The sequence below is a fragment of the Chaetura pelagica genome, unplaced genomic scaffold (genome assembly GCF_000747805.2).
Source record: "Chaetura pelagica isolate M959 unplaced genomic scaffold, ChaPel_1.0 scaffold66, whole genome shotgun sequence".
Classification (NCBI taxonomy): domain Eukaryota; kingdom Metazoa; phylum Chordata; class Aves; order Apodiformes; family Apodidae; genus Chaetura; species Chaetura pelagica.
In genome coordinates this window covers 3,157,393-3,174,783 of record NW_009953811.1, presented here as the reverse complement: position 1 = coordinate 3,174,783, position 17,391 = coordinate 3,157,393, and positions in this window count along the sequence as shown.

Genomic DNA, 17,391 nt, shown 5'->3' with positions numbered 1-17,391 from the left:
TGCTGATTAGACACATACTATTTTTGAGGGGGTAAAAGCAGTCTGAATACTGATTACCCATCCCACCTGACTTCCAAGAGAACTGCAACATGAGAGGTTTCTCCAGCAAAGACAATCCATCCCCTCCAGAGTAAAGGGATACACCACCAAAGGTGCTCTTTTCCAGGCAGACACCACAGAAGGTGCTTGCACTTATCCAAAAAAGCCAGAAGTCATTGCTACAGGGAATGGCAGAAGAGAGGAGGAAAAATTACTAAGAAACAGCAATTTGGCTCTTCTGCTGGTATAAACTTTGAGTAATTTCTGCAAAATCATCTCACACTTCTATAAAACATGCTGCATTTCACCTTCACTAGGGTCAATTAGGAAGAAAAAAAAGCCCTTTGCACTCTACTCTACTCTAGAGGTATAGACTTTTCCAGGTCTTTTCAAGACAGCTTCTCTAATTATGCACTGATTATTTCCCACTGTGTCTCAGAAAATGTCAGGCAAAACATTTACTATGAAACCTCCCACGTTTTACTGAGTCCAAAGCCTGTTACTAGGGTATAAAAATAGCTCCTTAGTGTCCATGTAAAAAAAAGAAAAAGTAAAAAAAAAAATCAAGACAAATAGCCTCAGACCCTTTGGGCTGCTGTGTTGTCTCATGGGGCTGTCATTGAAAGGCTCCTCCTCACCACAGGTCCTGCAGATCCCTGCCTACACTGATGACAACAGACGTTGTCTCCCCCCACAGCTTGACAGACCCATCCATGTTTTGCCTTTAGGCAGATTGGATATTCCAGCCTCAGAAGGAGTTCAGCATCTCTTTCCAGCGTGCTCTCGAGTAACTCTCTGCCCACAGCTCTCAGTTGGGTGTGGATGTCTTTGGGCATATTGAGAGACAGACATGAGGGCTGCAGAGTTGTTGCCTTTAAGCTTGCTGTAGACGTACCAGAAACATCATGATTCTGCTCAACATATGGCCCCAATGGTCCCTGCAGCTCCAGCCCAATGTGGTCTTTTAGGTCTTATTTCAAATCCATTGCCCTTTTTGATCTTTAGCTCTCTACCATGTTAAGAGGATTAAGGTTGTTAGAACTTGGTGTCTAAAGTTCCCTTTCATGTTGCAGCTTCATGCTTTCTGGTGTTGGAGGTGTTTTTTTGAAATGTTTAAAGAGTTACATTTTCCTTGTTGTGCCTCAATGGTACATCATTTTCTTGGCTAATAGGATGGCAACAATTCGATATGACCCACTGCCAAGTGACCAAGCACATGGAGAAGGAGCCAACCCCTTTCCTTCCTTCACGTGTGCCCACACAGAGCCAGAGCCCTTGGCAGGGACTTACAGAAGTGACCTCCCTCCTGTAACTGTACTGAAACACAAACTGGCAAGATTTCCAATGGCTGTTAGACACCACATCAACTTGAGAGCCCGAGCCTCGGAGTGCCCAATTCCCACTCCAACCAAGGGGAGGGTCTCATCCCTCATGCTCACCCATTTGGGCTTCTCTGTCTTTCCCCTGACAAGTGGTCTGACTGTCACCCAAGGAAGGACCATGGGCATGTGTCCAGTGGGAGCTTCCCAGGGTGCAAGGACTGGATACTGTTGGCTTTATTTCTTGTACGTCTTCCAGGTTTTGTACTTTGTATAAGGCTCAAGGGAAGGATTTTTAAAGGAACTGGGAATGACATTTGAATTGAAGAAACACATCCTCTGACTTTGAGGACTACTTTCTACAACATATATGCTCTAGACAAAGGAAACTCACCTGAATTTTAAAAGAGTGAAAATAAAGTATGGAAGTCCCTACTGTGTCTGCTGAGGACTTTGATCAGCGAAGGGTTTACTGACCCTGTAATCATTTTAGATTTCTAAAAACTCATGACCTCACCCTGACTGGGCCACGAGACCAGGACAATGATTGTGCCTGAACATTGGCAGACTTGCAGAGGAGGTGTAATACCTTTCTGGTGCTGTAGGTCAAGAACCTGTATTTGGAATTATCTCTCTAAAGATCTGCTGCTCCATGCAGGTGTGATGGCTTTGTCTGTACCACTTCAGTTACCTTCTAACTTACCCATCACATACTACCAAATCCAGAGATAGAAACAGCCTCCACCCCTCACCCCCTGGTCTGCCACCACTGACAGCCCTAAAGACCCCCCTGCAAAAAAAAAAAATCTACAAAACTGAAGACTTCTCTGCCAGTTACATTTTAGAACAGCCATTATGAGTCAGAAATCCTGGCCAGTTTCCTCTAGATGTTCTCACAAGTCCATATGGCTTAAAATGTTCCATAATGAAATGAACTGCTGCTTCACAGTAATAACTGGATGAAAATTTACTATTCCAGTCATCCACCTTGATCATGACATTTCTAAAGCTCTTTGGAAATGTAAAGTGCTCTGGTAGTACTAAGTGCTTTCCTTACACAAACAGCAGCTCTTTCCGTGTAAGGATGTACGTGTCCTCACTTTAGAGAGGTTTTTATTGACTGGCACAGGAGAGTATGTCATATCCTCAAATCAAATGCATTTCATTTCCTAAAGTAAGCTGTGTTAGTGATTTAACAAGGTTTAAAAGTAGGTGAATCCTATAAAGCTGGGCTTGTCCTTATCCCTAATATTCCACTGACTAAAGTGATTTTCACGTCTACTAGACAGAAATGTGAAAGAGATTGAGCAGAGATTTGCTATTCAATCCTCTTTCTCTGTGACCACTGCAGTGAATGAGGCTGCAGGAGGGGATGTAGGTCAGGACAACGTATTAAGCAAATAGTGCAGAAAGTGAATGGTGAGATCTTAAATACGATTACTCACTTTGGAAACCCAAGCTTATGATTAACTCTGATCCCGCTGGGGACTGTCCCATCCTGTGACCAGGGTGTCCAATCAAAGCAGCCCATGCTTACACATGCCCATTGCCCCAGGGTTTATCACCACACTGCTCCCTGGTATTATGTGCAGAAATGCTTGGGAGAATTATTTTTGGTCAGCAGAAAAGAGAAAAAATTCCCAGCCTGCATAGGAGGCAGGTATGAACAGGGGGCAACCTGAAGCTCATCCAGCAGCTGAGCTGTTTTCCTTCCATGGGGTTTGCCTGTGTCCAAAATAGCCTCTGGCAAGGTTCAGGGGTGAAGCAACACGAACCTGAGACAAAATTATGTTTGTGCTCATCAAGTGGGCGCTGAATTTCACACTGCAGATTGAACACACCTGACTGTTCACTGAAGGAATCACAGACTTGTTCAGTTACACTTTTTCTTTCCAGGTTTTAATTGTTCCTTTGGTGGCTGGAGTAAGTATTTGCTTTTATTAGAGGTTCCCCTGCACCCCCACGCTCATATCATTTGGAGTTATCCCCCTAATTGGCAGACTATGGCCAAGCTGTCCAAATGGCCTTGGCTGTGGCTTGGAGGACCCATTGCTCATGCTGCAGGTGTCTCTTAACTGACCCTATTTGCTTGAGAAAGAGGACAAATCTGGTGGCTCACAAAAAAACAGTCTGCAGTCTTGCCCTGTGGCAAGATGGATAATTTAATGAAGGGCAACCTTGCTGTCCATGTAAAGCAAGCCTCCATGCAGCACAAATGGCCCATTTCAGCAGAACATTTTCTTCCAGCTTATCCTGCAGATATATTTAAGTAGTCTGTCTGATTCAGACCCAGTGGTAACACTCACTGCATTCAATGACTAATACAAAGTCCTTTCTGTTCACAGACAAGAGCTGAGCATTTCATTAAAAAGGAGGAGGGCAAAGGGAACATATTTTAGAAAATCAATGGTCCAGATTTCTCATGTTTGATCTTGCTTATGGATTGGAAAACCTGCTCCTGTCTAAGCTACAGCACATATATTTTATTCTTAAGTTCCTTGTAAGTGGTCATTGCAAATAAATACTGGTCTTGCCGGTTAGGATGCAGTTGTCACTGGACAGACAGGAAAGATGTAATATAAGCAGGTCAAATATAACCCTCAGAGTAAAAATGAGAAGGGATCTGGTCTGATTCCAGAAAAGTAATCAGTTTCCTGAGCAACATCAGAGGAGTCACATAGTTTTATGGGTCTCCATTTCCTCAGTAGATTAATTCACTGACATTTGTCAGATGCTGTGAAATCTCAGGGGAACTGTTTTACATTAAAAAGTAAATATGTGTTCAGCCTGCTAGAAAGCCAACTGGTCATGTTCCACAGGAGTTATGCAGCAAAAAGCAGAAATACTTAAGATATCATGGATTGATAATGTACCCTCTGTGCTGAAAGCCCCTACACTGATTATCAAAATGAGCATAACTTTGGGTACATAAAAGTTCCCTGAGGTGAGGACTAGTTATGTATAACTATGCTCACTGTGGGAGTAGGGCTGTATACATCCAGGCAATGCTAAATGCATGTAGGGAGGGTGCTGTGGAGAAAAGTGATGGCTCTGTTTGCTCTGGGGTAGTGAGGTCCCAGATGGAGCCCTGCTGAGCTGTTAACACCCCAAAACACAGCACGTGTCACACTTTGCACACTCCATCATGGCACCTGCACTGGGGCTGACTCACGTGGGGCAGTTTAGTTGTTTCTATTGCTGCAGCACAATTAATCTCCAGATGGGAAACTCAGGAGTCAACATAGGGGGATTACTGTACTGCAGGAGATCTTCACGCTGAGCACATCTCCCCAGCTGGGACCAGTTAGACCTTCTCAGTAGAGCAAAAGAGTTGACCTCTACCCCGTTTGCTCCCGAAACACAGACCCCTGTGGCTTGTGCTAATGGAAAGTCTCCATTTGCGTGGCAGGACAGTGCTGGATCTGTGCCATCTGCAGTGATAATGCATGCACAGTTGACAGAAGATGATAACTTGCACTTCTGTTGCTGCTTGGCTTAAAACCCTGTACAAACATCAGTTTCTATTGCCTCACGGTGCACTGAGAGATTTGTATTATTGAACTGCTACCAGAGCTGTGGATAAACAGGGACAAGAGGACTGAAGTGGCTGGCAGGTCTGGCTTTCCCTTTCTCTGGCTGTTTCCTGTAACTACTATTACGCCCACATTGCCAACAGCACATCCAGACAGGGTGCTGAGTTTCAGGAGGTATAAATAGTAGTCCAGACTCCATCTGCGGAGGTGGAGAGCAGTTAATAAAACTCCCTCACCCACTGCCTTACAACCTGATGATTTGCAGTGTGGAATCCAAATTCACTGTCTAGCATGTTTGCTCATACCTCCTGAAAAAGAGGAGAGAATGGATCGAAAGCTGCTGGATTGAAGCAGCAAGTCAGTCACTTCATTGTCCCTGTGGGGAGCAGACTGAAGCTGTTCAAAAGTTAAAACAAAGAGGATTTAGAAATTTATGACTCATCCCCATTTTGGCTGTCAGAAGTGGCTGTCATTTCCCCTGCCCCCAAAACATCCATGCCATAAAAAAGAAAGCAAATAAGCTCTTTGCTGTCCTTATCTTGATGCACAAAGAATTCAAATGTTCACTGTTGCTATCTGGACCTTGTCTTCCTGTTATTAAGAAGGACATCCTAGTATTTAACAACATAAGATATTTTTTTTCCCCCTTCTTCAGGCCAGGCAGAATGTCTAATGATTCTGGAGTTTGTTTCCTGCTTGTAATTAAGTAGGTCACAGCTGCAAAGCAAGAGAACAAGAAAATATTCAGATCACACAAAGCCAAGAATGATTAAATCATTTGCAGCTGAAGGATATGGCAGATTTTTTTATTTTTTATTTTTTTTTAAGAAGTCACAAGTCTAAGGAAAACAAATATAGGAACTTTGAAGAGAATGATGAACTTGGAAGTTCTGCCCAAGCACCACAGTAGCTTGGAAAAAAAGAGTGATCAAACCCCAGCTAATGTTGTTCACAAGTTGAATAGCTTTATGTGGTTGGAAGAAATGGTCTTTTTCATTGCTCAGGGCCATATATTCTATCCATGCAATTCCCTTTGAACCACATGCAAGACTGCCCTCATTTCTTCTGGCAGTTCCCACCCAGCCCTCTGTGTCAGCCTGAAATGCCATGCTAGGCCCTCTCCAGTAGCCTCTGCTATTCCAGATGCAACCCAGTTACAGCATGATCTCTACCCAGACATGGAGCTCCCGCAGGGCTGAAGGTCTTTTGAGCTGCACTCATGGCTCTTGGTGGTATGTTGCCCTGGTTTTGTTCCCACTCCACCTCTCTTTAGGATGGCCAGTTGTTTGTGGTCCCTGCATGACTGGCCCTCAGAGAGAAGTGTTGGCAGTGCATGGCCCATTGCCCTTAATGAAACAAACCATGCACACGTGTGTTGAAGAATGATCTCTGAAGGGCCCTGACAGTAGGAGTAGAAACTGGGGCTCAACCTCATCACAGGCATCCCAGACAAAGCCAGGCCACAATCTTGCAAAAGCAGGAAGAATTTCCTTCCTTAGAGCAGAGGTGTCTGGCCTGTGTGATCCCATCACTTCAAGACAAAATTGTCCCTGGCTGACCTCCTTTGGGTTACTGCAGGATTTAGGAGGAACATAAGCGACTGCACATTTCCATCGTGGTGCTTTTGCCCAGGCTTTGGTATAAACATTCCTCCAACCCACTGCTCAGCCAAAAAGAGAGGACAGAGAGCAACAATCCCAACACCCTCACCTTTCCCAGGTATGGTGTCTGGGACCACTCTGCTCCATCACAGAGATGAAACAGGGTACTCAGCTAGGAAAACAGCCCCATTAAGTGTTTGCCTTAGTCTAAAAAGCAAAGGAGATGTGTCCCAAGTGCATTGCAGCTGTAACAATAGGGCTCTTATTCCATGCAGTGAGAGAAACGGTCCTTGGGAAGATTTATGTCTGAAGCCCACCAAAATCAACACTGTACAGGGCAGTGGTCCAGTCAGACAAGAATCATTGCCTTGGCAGGGGACATCCTCTGTGATTCTGTTTGATTTCCACATGGGATGTTTGGTTTTGTCAGAAGAGCAGTTAAGATATGGGCAGAACAGCAAGAATGAAAGTGTGTTGCTGCTTCTATAAAAATGTGATCAGGAGAGACATACATCTCAGCAGTTATAAATTGGTGATGACCTCATGTTTACTTAAGCTCTGACTGGGAAACTGTCATGAGAAAGAAAAGCCCACGTAGATGGGATTCTGGGCTCTGTCCCTGTCTGACCGGACGTGGTCAGTTCATTCCAGGATAAGGGAACGTGGACCTTTTCATGCTGGTATTTCTTGGCTTCAAAAACTAACTGTGAGGGAGAGATGGCCAGTGCCTGCCTGATGGGCAATCATTAGTAAACACAAACAACAGAGGGTTTCTTGGAGGCCAGAGCCCAGGGAATCTGAGGCCAGTCTTGCAGTTTCTCCTCGCAAAGCACTGACCTCACGGAAGAGGGGCTGTGTGCAAGAGCATGGTGATATGTGTCCTGAGCTGCACAAGGTGCCTGATCCATCTTGAAGTGATTCAGGGTTTGTGGATTTGTGGGTTTCCACCTGGAATTTCTCTAAAAGGTGCTTTCAGAAATTTTTTTTTTCCCTGCGCTTCAAAATGGAGTTCCTTCAACTTTAACCCCTCGAACAGAGGACTCCTAGGGAGGGGAAGGTGTTGACTTCTGAGACAACACCAGTGGTGGGCTCTGTGAGGAACGTTCAGAGACCTCACTGCATCTCTTGGCCTTTGCAGGAAAACATTAATGCTGCCTACACCCTTGTCCTGAATCTTTCAGCAATTTCCCTTCTAGGGCAGATAACAGCACATGTGGATTAATATAAAACAAAGCTCAGGAATGAAAAGTTTTCAAAATACTGCTGCAGCCCAGGGTCTGACCAGCACCACCCAGTCTGCTGTGACTGATCATAAGGAAAAGGTGCTAGATCATCCACTGGCATCAGCCTGCTTGTCTTTGCCCTGACAGTATCCTCCAGAAGCTGGAGCTTGGCCCCAAGGCCACTTTAACTGCTCTCTGGTGACTAATTGGAAGTGTTGGAATGCACTAACATAACTGTGCTTTTAAAAATCAACGTCCTCTGGTTTTATGATTCTCCTTGGCCAGGTTCCCACTTGCTGTAACTGAAGCAAATCCTTTTTCATCTGCAGGAAACTGCCACTATTGGTGCATTTGAACGTATACAGGAGGATACACCGTGGCTGCATTACAGCAAAGATCAGGGTGGAAAAGGAAGCTTTCCAACATTTCAGAATGGAAATTATGAAAATTAAAAGCCTCCTCCCAGTCTCTGATGTGGTTTGTAAGCATGACTTGGGTGGAGAGATGCTGGAGAGGAACGAAGGGGAGGTGGATGTGCACTTCCAGCTAACAGGAGCCCTGAAGTTTGATCTTGCTTTGGACATTCCCAGATCTGCACGGTGTCGACAGTTCACCTTGGCTTTTACCCTGGAAGTACCTGGCTGCCAAGTGGGAACAGCAGCACTGGCTGGGTCTTGCAGAGGTCTGGAGAAGATCAATGTCTGCAGAGCCTTTGTAATATCTGATGTATTATAACGAATTATTTTAGATTGTGACCTAGGATTGCCAAGCTTCCCTCTTGCAATAGCCCATTCATCACATTGACAGATTTTCTTGGATGGTATTTTCAAAAATTGGCAACTCCAGGTTCTGCCCTTAGGCAGCAGTAGCAGCTTTGAGCTTGGCTCTGTGGGAAGGGGAGCCTGTGAAACATTTGCAAGTTGCTTTTCTTGGTTTTCTGTGAAAATCTGGACCTTTAATGAGGACAAACAACCTGTGGGGTTTAAACCTTTCTCATCCTCCTTCTCACTGTCTGCTGATACATTAGGATTGATGGAGGGGAGACTGAAGGACAGGAAGTCACTTGTTGCCATCCTCATTCAGCTTCCTAAGACGCTCCAAAACATCACAGATAAGACACCAACCAGTGCAAGACAAGCCTTGTGGCTAGAGACATACCATGGCTACTGAACATACAGCAAAAGGATTGTTAAAAGCAAGGTGTTCGAGAGCTTTTTTTGGAGTTGCTTTGGAGAAAGACATTGACATTTTCCTCTCTGAAGAGTGGTAGTTCCTCCTGGATCACCCTGATCAGGGGAGCACATTGATCCTGTGCTCTCCTCCTGAGCATCTCACAGTATTACCCAGCCAGCTCTCAGCACCTTTTCCAGATGCAGTAAATACAGGCATTTATGCAGAGGAACTGATATGAGATGCATATTGCTTCAAATGTCAGGCTATATCTACCCTGCAACGAAAGAGAGGCACTTGGAGAGGGCGTAAATACAGGCTCTCATCCCTTTCCCATCTCCCCAGCTGCCCTGGATTCGGATTTTATCAAGCCATTAGTCATAAAGCTACACTGGGAATTTTCGATGACCTGCTTCTGATGGCCTTACCTCCAGCCTGCAAGTACATAAACGTGGAAGACTAACCTAGAAGATGGCCACGGGGCTGTCCTTCAGAGCAGGTTCAGACATTTCCCCAGGTTCTCTGAACATGCATGTCTCCAAAAGAAACAGCAAGCACCATGAGCTCCCCAGCACAGGCTCAAACACAAGTTCATAGAATCATAGAATCTTAGGGGCTGGAAGGGACCTCGAGAGATCATCTAGTCCAACCCCCCTGCCAGAGCAGGGTCACCTAGAGTACATCACACAGGAACTCATCCAGGTGGGTTTTGAATGTCTCCAGTGAGGGAGACTCCACAACCTCCCTGGGCAGTCTGTTCCAGGGCTCTGTCACTCTTACAGTAAAAAAATTTTTTCGGATATTCACCTTGAACCTCCTATGCTCCAATTTGCACCCATTACCCCTTGTCCTATCACTGGTCATCACTGAGAAAAGCCTAACTCCGTCCCCCTGACACTCACCCCTTACATATTTGTAAACATTGATGAGGTCACCCCTCAGTCTCCTTTTCTCCAAGCTAAAGAGACCCAGCTCCCTCAGCCTTTCCTCATAAGGGAGATGTTCCACTCCCTTAATCATCTTTGTAGCTCTGCGCTGGACTCTTTCGAGCAGTTCCCTGTCCTTTTTGAACTGAGGGGCCCAGAACTGGACACAATACTCCAGATGTGGCCTCACCAATGCAGAATAGAGGGGGAGGAGAACCTCTCTTGATCGACTAACCACACCCTTTCTAATGCACCCCAGGATGCCATTGGCCTTCTTGGCCACAAGGGCACATTGCTGGCTCATGGTCATCCTCCTGTCTACCAGGACCCCCAGGTCTCTTTCACCTACACTACTCTCCAGCAGTTCAGCCCCCAAGTTCCTAAAACTGAATGATTGCTACTGCAAATACAGTATCAAGGACACAGAGAGAGGGCTTTGCTGCTTGGCACTTGCCTTATGTCTGGGGGAGTCCTCCACGTGGTGGACAAGAGCATGTATTGCTGCCCTTGTGACACAAATTTTAGCTTTGTTGGGACTCAGGTGATGATCCAGCAAACCACAGCAGTAAGGAAGCAAAGCCTTCTGCCTGGCTCTGACTCTAAAAACAGCACAGTCAACATGTTATACTTCAATTTTCCAGCCTGATTGAGGGGAGCAGCAGATCAGCATCAGGGCTGTGAGGGCAGGGCCACCATAAGGATGCCACCATTGGCATCTTTTAGTAAAGCTGATGGTAGTCACCTAGTTTGCTGCAAAATCAATAAACTGTATTGCAGGAGGCACACTTTTTGTCAGCAGGTAGGTTTGCACTGTACTTACAAGTCTTGACTAAAGGAACAATTACACAGCCAACCTTTGCTCATCTGATCTTCCAGTCAGGAAAAGCTGTGAGAAGCATACTGCAGTTCCAACAGTCATGAGCTGGGCTGCTTTCCTGGTTGTGAAATAGACCTAGATCTTCTCTAAAGTGGGGTCAGACCATCTGTTTTGCAGTGCACATGCACCCTTGAAACTCCCCCTCAAGGCCAGGCATTTTCTTCCACTAGTCTCACAGCTACCAGAGGTGGTACTGCAGGGCTTCCCAGAGCAAGCCCTGGGCTGATAAACCAAAGGTTGAGGAGGCCACATGCAGAACTAGTGAACACATTGTATGATTGTATCTCTGTTGTGGGGAGGTTCACATCTGAGCTGGACTGGCTTGGATTCCCTGTCTGCATCTGGTTTCCAGTAGTAAGCATGCAGAGAAGACGTGGCAATCTGTGTTTATCTCCTCTAACTGGAAAGGGTTTTATTCCCTCTGCAGTTAATGGAAGATTGATGTCAACACAGAGGACAATTCATCCCATCCTAAATTGTCTTTGAAGATATTAGGATGAGTTGTCACCAGAAGACACATATTGGTCTCCCTTCTTTGACTGCTGAAGAAATCTAAAAAGGTAGTAAAAATTATTACAGTTGCATTACGAACTTGTAAATGTGGGCTAGCTGAAGGAACAAGTGGAAGGCAGCTGACATGGTGTCACAGTTTGACTCAGGTCCGACAACAATGCTCTCGATCCCCCCTCCCCCCAACCCAGGTAGGGAAGGAGAGAGAGAAAGAGAGAGAGACTTGGCTGGATTGAAAACTAAACTACACAGCTTTAATTAAAACTAATGAATTATACAAGAAAATATATACAATTATGTACAGATATGTTCAGGAATGGGCAAAAGCCTCTCGCCTCCCCCCACCCCAGCAACTCCCACAGCACTTCCCTGAACTGGGAAGAGTCCCGAGGAATCCCGGAGCTGCTGCTGGAGAAAGCAGAGAGTTATGGGGGTCACAAGAGATCAAGGCTGAGGATCGACGGTGATGGATGAACAGAGTCCTCCCCGGACGCCGGCCATGGACCGAAGAGAAGGGGAGAAGAAGAAGGAAGGAAGTTGTCTCCTGTGATCTCTGACCTTCCTCTGAGCTTACGTAGATATATGGAATGGAATATCTTTGGCCAATTTTGCTGTCCATCTAACTCAGCCTCCTACGGGGGGGGTCACAGATCTCCCCATAGTGTCTGAGCTGGCAGAGTGCAGGTGCAGCCTTGAAGCCTCAGTAGTTAGAAAAACATTCCACTGTCTTATCAGCCTAGCAGAACACACTGTTGCTAGCTACAAGAAAGCTTACTGAAGGAAAAAAAAAAAAAAAATCAGTAAAAAGAAAAATTGGCTTCATCCTGGCTCAAACCAGGACACATGGGTAATACAAACTAGCAAGAACACAACCCCCTACCTTTGATCTCTCTTAGATGAGTTTCTCCAAAACACATCTCATCCCATCACTCATCTGTTGGAAGCTGGTGGGGTGGAAACTCCCTGTGGCAGAAACTTTCAGTTCAGGTTGATTTGATTCACTCTTGCAGTGATTTCTGGTCTGAACTAAAATGGTAAAGCAGTAAAATGGTACTTGTTCTGCATGTAGATCTCCAAGGGGCAGATGCTTTGTGCATCAACACTAATTGCAGGTTATGTGTCCTTAGCTATTGTTTCACACAGAGTTTACCTAATCTATGATGATGCAAAACCTGCAGAGAAAATAGATATCCATGGTCCCACCCCATCAAGACTTTGGTGGCTTTTATAGATGGAGTGCTGGAAACTACAATGAATTCCAACCTCCACTGAACAACTTGCTCACTTATTTCAAAGTGTGCACAACCCTAATTGCACCTTCTAAATATATTCCAGAAGTACAGCTGGATTGTAGGGTGTGTGTGTGTGACTAAATGGAATCATTTGCAGCCCATTATCTTTTCAAAAGCTTTTCATGTGGTATCTTTGGGAAGTGGGGACTAATTGCCTGTGCAATTTGGAGAATTTGATACTTTGGTCCCAACAAGAAAAATTAAATCATAAGGATCACTCATACCCATCTGCTGGTAGAATGAAAAGTCACCATTTCTCTGAAGCCATGAGAAATGATGAAGACAATGAGGATAATTTATACTTCACCAGGAAAGAAATTAAGCCCAGACAGAAAGTTTGACCAGAAGTTTGGAAGCATGTTTGGAAGCATGTTTGAAATCTAAATCCAACTTTCCAAACTTCTTGAGTCAGCAGCCTAGAACTGGGTGACTGCCTACAGAACAGTTTTCCTTTCGGTCAGAACATGAACCTTCTATGATTTCTATCAGGCTAGTTAGGGGGGCCCTGGTGCTTGTGAATTTTGCTAAAGTCACTGCTGGTGTTCAACCAGACTTGTTTTGTTGCCTGGTCTGAAACAAAGATGTGCAATAAGTGAAACTGGAAAAGCTCTATGAAAGCTAAATTTGTTGCTCATCCACTGTTTTATTTTCTTTTCCTTGCACTTACATTATCCTGATCTAAGTGGATGAAAAGATTGATGAAGAAATTAATAAGTGGAAAAAGGCTTTGGATCATACTTCACACTTGATGTCTGAAAATGCTGTAAGTCCAGGAAATCGTTGAAGCAACTTTTAAGCAACCCCTTGTATGGATCATGAACTGACAAGGTCTAGAGGCTTTCTATGCCTGGACTTTAAAACCCAGTGGGAGGCATGTCTAAATACTTCTAGGAGGGGTAGTTTAAAGAAGAGGAGGCTGAGGGGAGACCTCATTGCTGTCTACAGCTACCTGAAAGGAGGTGGTAGGGAGGTGGGAGTTGGCCTCTTTTCCCAACTGAATAATGACAGGATGAGAAGAAATGGTCTGAAGCTGCACCAGGGGAGGTTTAGACTGGATATTAGAAAAAAATTCTTCACCAAAAGAATGATTGGACATGGAACAGGCTGCCCAGGGAGGTGGTAGAGTCACCATCCCTGGAAGTATTTACAAGAAATATAGATGTGGTGCTTAGGGACATGATTTAAGCACTGAACAGGTAAATTAGGTTATGGTAGGGGGATTTAGGTTATGGTTGGACTTGATGATTTTCAAGGGCCTTTCCAATGAGGATGATTCTGTGATTCTATGATTCTATAAGTCCTGCCTAGAAGCTGAGTTAGGACTAGGTCTTCAGGGTGGAGCAGGTTGGAAGATATGTCAAATACAAAGCTACCACTTTGTGTTATTCTCACTTGCTGACCTTGCATGAAGCACAGTCTCTGTGTGGAAAAGCCTGTCCAGGAAGCTCCTTGCAGGGGTGGTAAGTTCTTGCCTTTTGGGCTGTAGAGCACTACCTTGAGGCAAACTGTTCTGGTGCTAAACCATCATAATTCCTGAGCATTGGGCTGCTGGTGGAGGTAGGATCCAGACGTGGCACCAGCTCCCTGGAAAAGTCCTCCAAGCAGGGTTATTAGCTGGAAGACCCAAAGAGTCCATGAACTATAGGAAACATTCCACCCCCTCCAAAATTTTGTAACTGGAATGACATGACCATCCCCTTCGCTTCACTCAAATCCAAGACATTTGGCTTGTTTCTGGCTCCCAATCTCTGTCCCTTGGCTTGCCCTTGCTCTGTGCCCTGACCTGCCCTTGCTGTCCCAGGGTTTGGCCAATGCAAAAGCAACAAATGCCAAACTGCAATGAAAAAAGCTTCTCATTTTCACATCCAAACAAGAATCTGAAGTACTGGAAATTTCACAGCAGAGCCTCAGCTCATGAGGTCTCCAGGCCTTGAGATCTTCTGATAATTCAGTTAAGCTCCAACCATTTGAAAGCCAATTTGAGCAGTAACCTGGCTCCGAACTCCGCAGAGTTCACCAGTCACTATCCATTAGCCTCTGCTGTGCTCTCACCTCTTGCTCTGTTAACCTGCATGGGGGAAAAAGTCTGGCACAGCCCCTGATCCGTTTCACAGGAAAGTCTGTTTTGATTTGTTACACCTTTTAGAAGTGTCACAAATTATTACAACCTTCAGACACCTGAGAAGGTGTGTCAAGCATTTATCTGTCTAGGTGGAGTTCAAATTAAACCAATTTCTCCAAAATACTTTTGAACAGGTCAGAAAAGATAAAGCTCAGATGAAGCAGATAAAATTGAAGTTTCAGCAGTCACAAGTGATTATATCAGAGCATTAAACAGGTGACAGTTTTGCTACTTAAGCTTATTCCCTCTTATTGGATACAATTATTTGTCTGTAGGGCTGCTGAATAATTCATTGCAAATAAAGTGTGTTGCAAAAGGCTGCTGCCTTTTTTTTTTTCTTTTCCCCACTGCTCTAGGTTTGTATATTGGTTTCATCATCTTGAGACTTGAGTGACTTCCAGAAAAAAGCTAAGGCAACATGAATTCCTTGCTTCAAGGTCTCTCTTCTCTCTTGAGCAACTTCTGCACTCAAATATCTACTGTTCGTTTGTTATCCACAGTATCTGAGTAACTCTGCTGTCACCTTGGCAGACTATTAGATTGGAAGTGATGCTGTCAAAGTAAGAAGACCATCCACAAAACGTCCCTGAAGATGCTAAGCAACGGTCTGCAGGATCTACATGCCAGTGTGAGAGAGTTTGAAGGTAAATAGCATGAACTGGAAAGATCAACTTCCCTCAAAGCACTCGCTTAGTGGCAGTGTCAGAACGAGCACCCGCAGCATCACTCACAGGGAATTGCACGAGAGGGTTTAACAAACGAGGGGCGCTCCACCGGGAGCCAGGCAAGATCTGCCTTGTTCCACCTCATTGGACCCTGCACTACAGCCCTTGGTGTGAGAGGTTTCCGACCCCTTCACTCTCAAATCCATGCTGGAGAAATGATTAATCACGAGACAAATACTGAATGGTACTTTGTTGAATAGAAAAAGAAAGTCAGTAACTCAGAGTACTGAAAGTGCTGGGAGATTTGTACAGCAGCAAAACATACCCCGGCTCTGGGTTTGCTTGAGGGCAGCCTCCTCTCTTGCCAAAAGCAAAGGTCACCATAAGCTGCAGAATAGCGTGGGAAAACCTGCCTCAGACTTGGCCTGCAGAGCAGAATGACTGATTTTTATTTTTTTCAGCCCTGGATTCTCTCTTCTCAAGAGAAATTTATTTATAGGGGGGAATGACGTTTCCTGCCGCATTCTTAACGTGCTTGCAGCTTGGGATAAGGACATGGGAGCTTTGTCTTCTGCCATCTGTTTTCTATGGCAATAAATATCCATTTACAGATTTATCTCTGCCTGGTGTGTTTTAAAGTCATGATATGAATGAGTGTTCATGGATATCCCTTCAGAGAGGAAGTGTCACAGGTAAATGCCAGTCCCAGCTCTGCGTAGGTGTAGCTTTACATGTGCAACAGGCAGTGGAGTTCTGGCTTGGGGCTCTGGCCACATTTTTAATCTTAGCTTATCTTCTTAGGAGGCACAAGAAATAAAAAAGCAATCTGGTCTAAAATCCTGCTGAGCTGCAAACATCCACTGACACAACTGGGCACAAGGCCTTTAATTTAACATAGCTGAGGGCTGGATCCTAAAGCTGGGGTGCAAACTGCAAGACCTAATTTAAAATGGCTTTTCCAGCCATCTCTCTCTCAGCTTGATTTGTTTCTTGCAGCACTTCATTTAGTCTGGAGATGGCTTCCTTTTTACACAGCATCTGTAGTACCATCCTCTGAGCCTTGAAGGCAGAGGGGAGGGCAGACCCTTTTACTACAAGCAAGCTGCATGTTTTTTCTATGCTTTCTAACTCAGGAAAACAATGCCTTGAGTTCATGGTGAGAAACATTCCTATGGCTGGAAAATAGCCAGTGAGGTCTTGAGAGAAGGAGTAAATATGTGCTCTTCTTTACCAAGTGCCTTGCAACAGCAGAAAGAGATCTCGGGATGGTGGGAGGCATTTGTTAGACATTAGCAGGACTCTATTCATCTTCCTCTCACACACATCTGCAGCACATGGATATAATAAAGATAGCTCGCAGGCATAAACTGTCTCACATTAATAATGCAGAGGGAGAAAGGCCTCCATGTTTAACGTGCATCTTTACTGGTGGGGGAAGGAGACCCAGATAAGGAAGATCTGGTGGGGAGGGCTCTGTGTTGAGAAATACTGTGTTAGGGATGGGATTAATTTCTTCTGGTTTTGGGGGGGTCCTTTTCTGATCAAGGTGTCCCCGTACATGCTGGTTAAAGGAGAGCTGACTGGGGTTTATGGAGTTAATCCAGTCAAACATGGGTGCTTAGGGCATCATCCCTGCAATCCCTGCAGAGTGCTCTGACTGCCTCTGCAGTGGTCCCAAAGGCAGCCCAAGGTGCTGGCCAGGATGGAGGTGTCTCATGGACATCAGCATTGACTTAGATGAACTCAGCTCATTTCTTAGTCCTGACACTGGGTGTTGGTGTGACACAGAACTTCATTCTGCCTCAGCTGACATCGGTGTTTAGTGGTCTTTGGGCCCTACCTACTAATATTTAGCATTGCCCTTTTTCAATTGGACTTGTAAAAGCCTTACCAAAGCCATCTTTTCTGCTGGGTCCCTGCCATGCACTGCACAGATCTCTCACATCTCAGGCTCTACATGTGAAACTTGCTCACTTGGGACCGTAGTCCAGCCTCTTTCACTGCTCCATTGGGATTTTGTGGACTCTGAGCTCAGAAACACATCTTCTGTGTGGCTTCAGGACCCCAAGGACAGGGGATCTGCCCTCCCACCTCTGCCTGGTGGTAGGATCCAG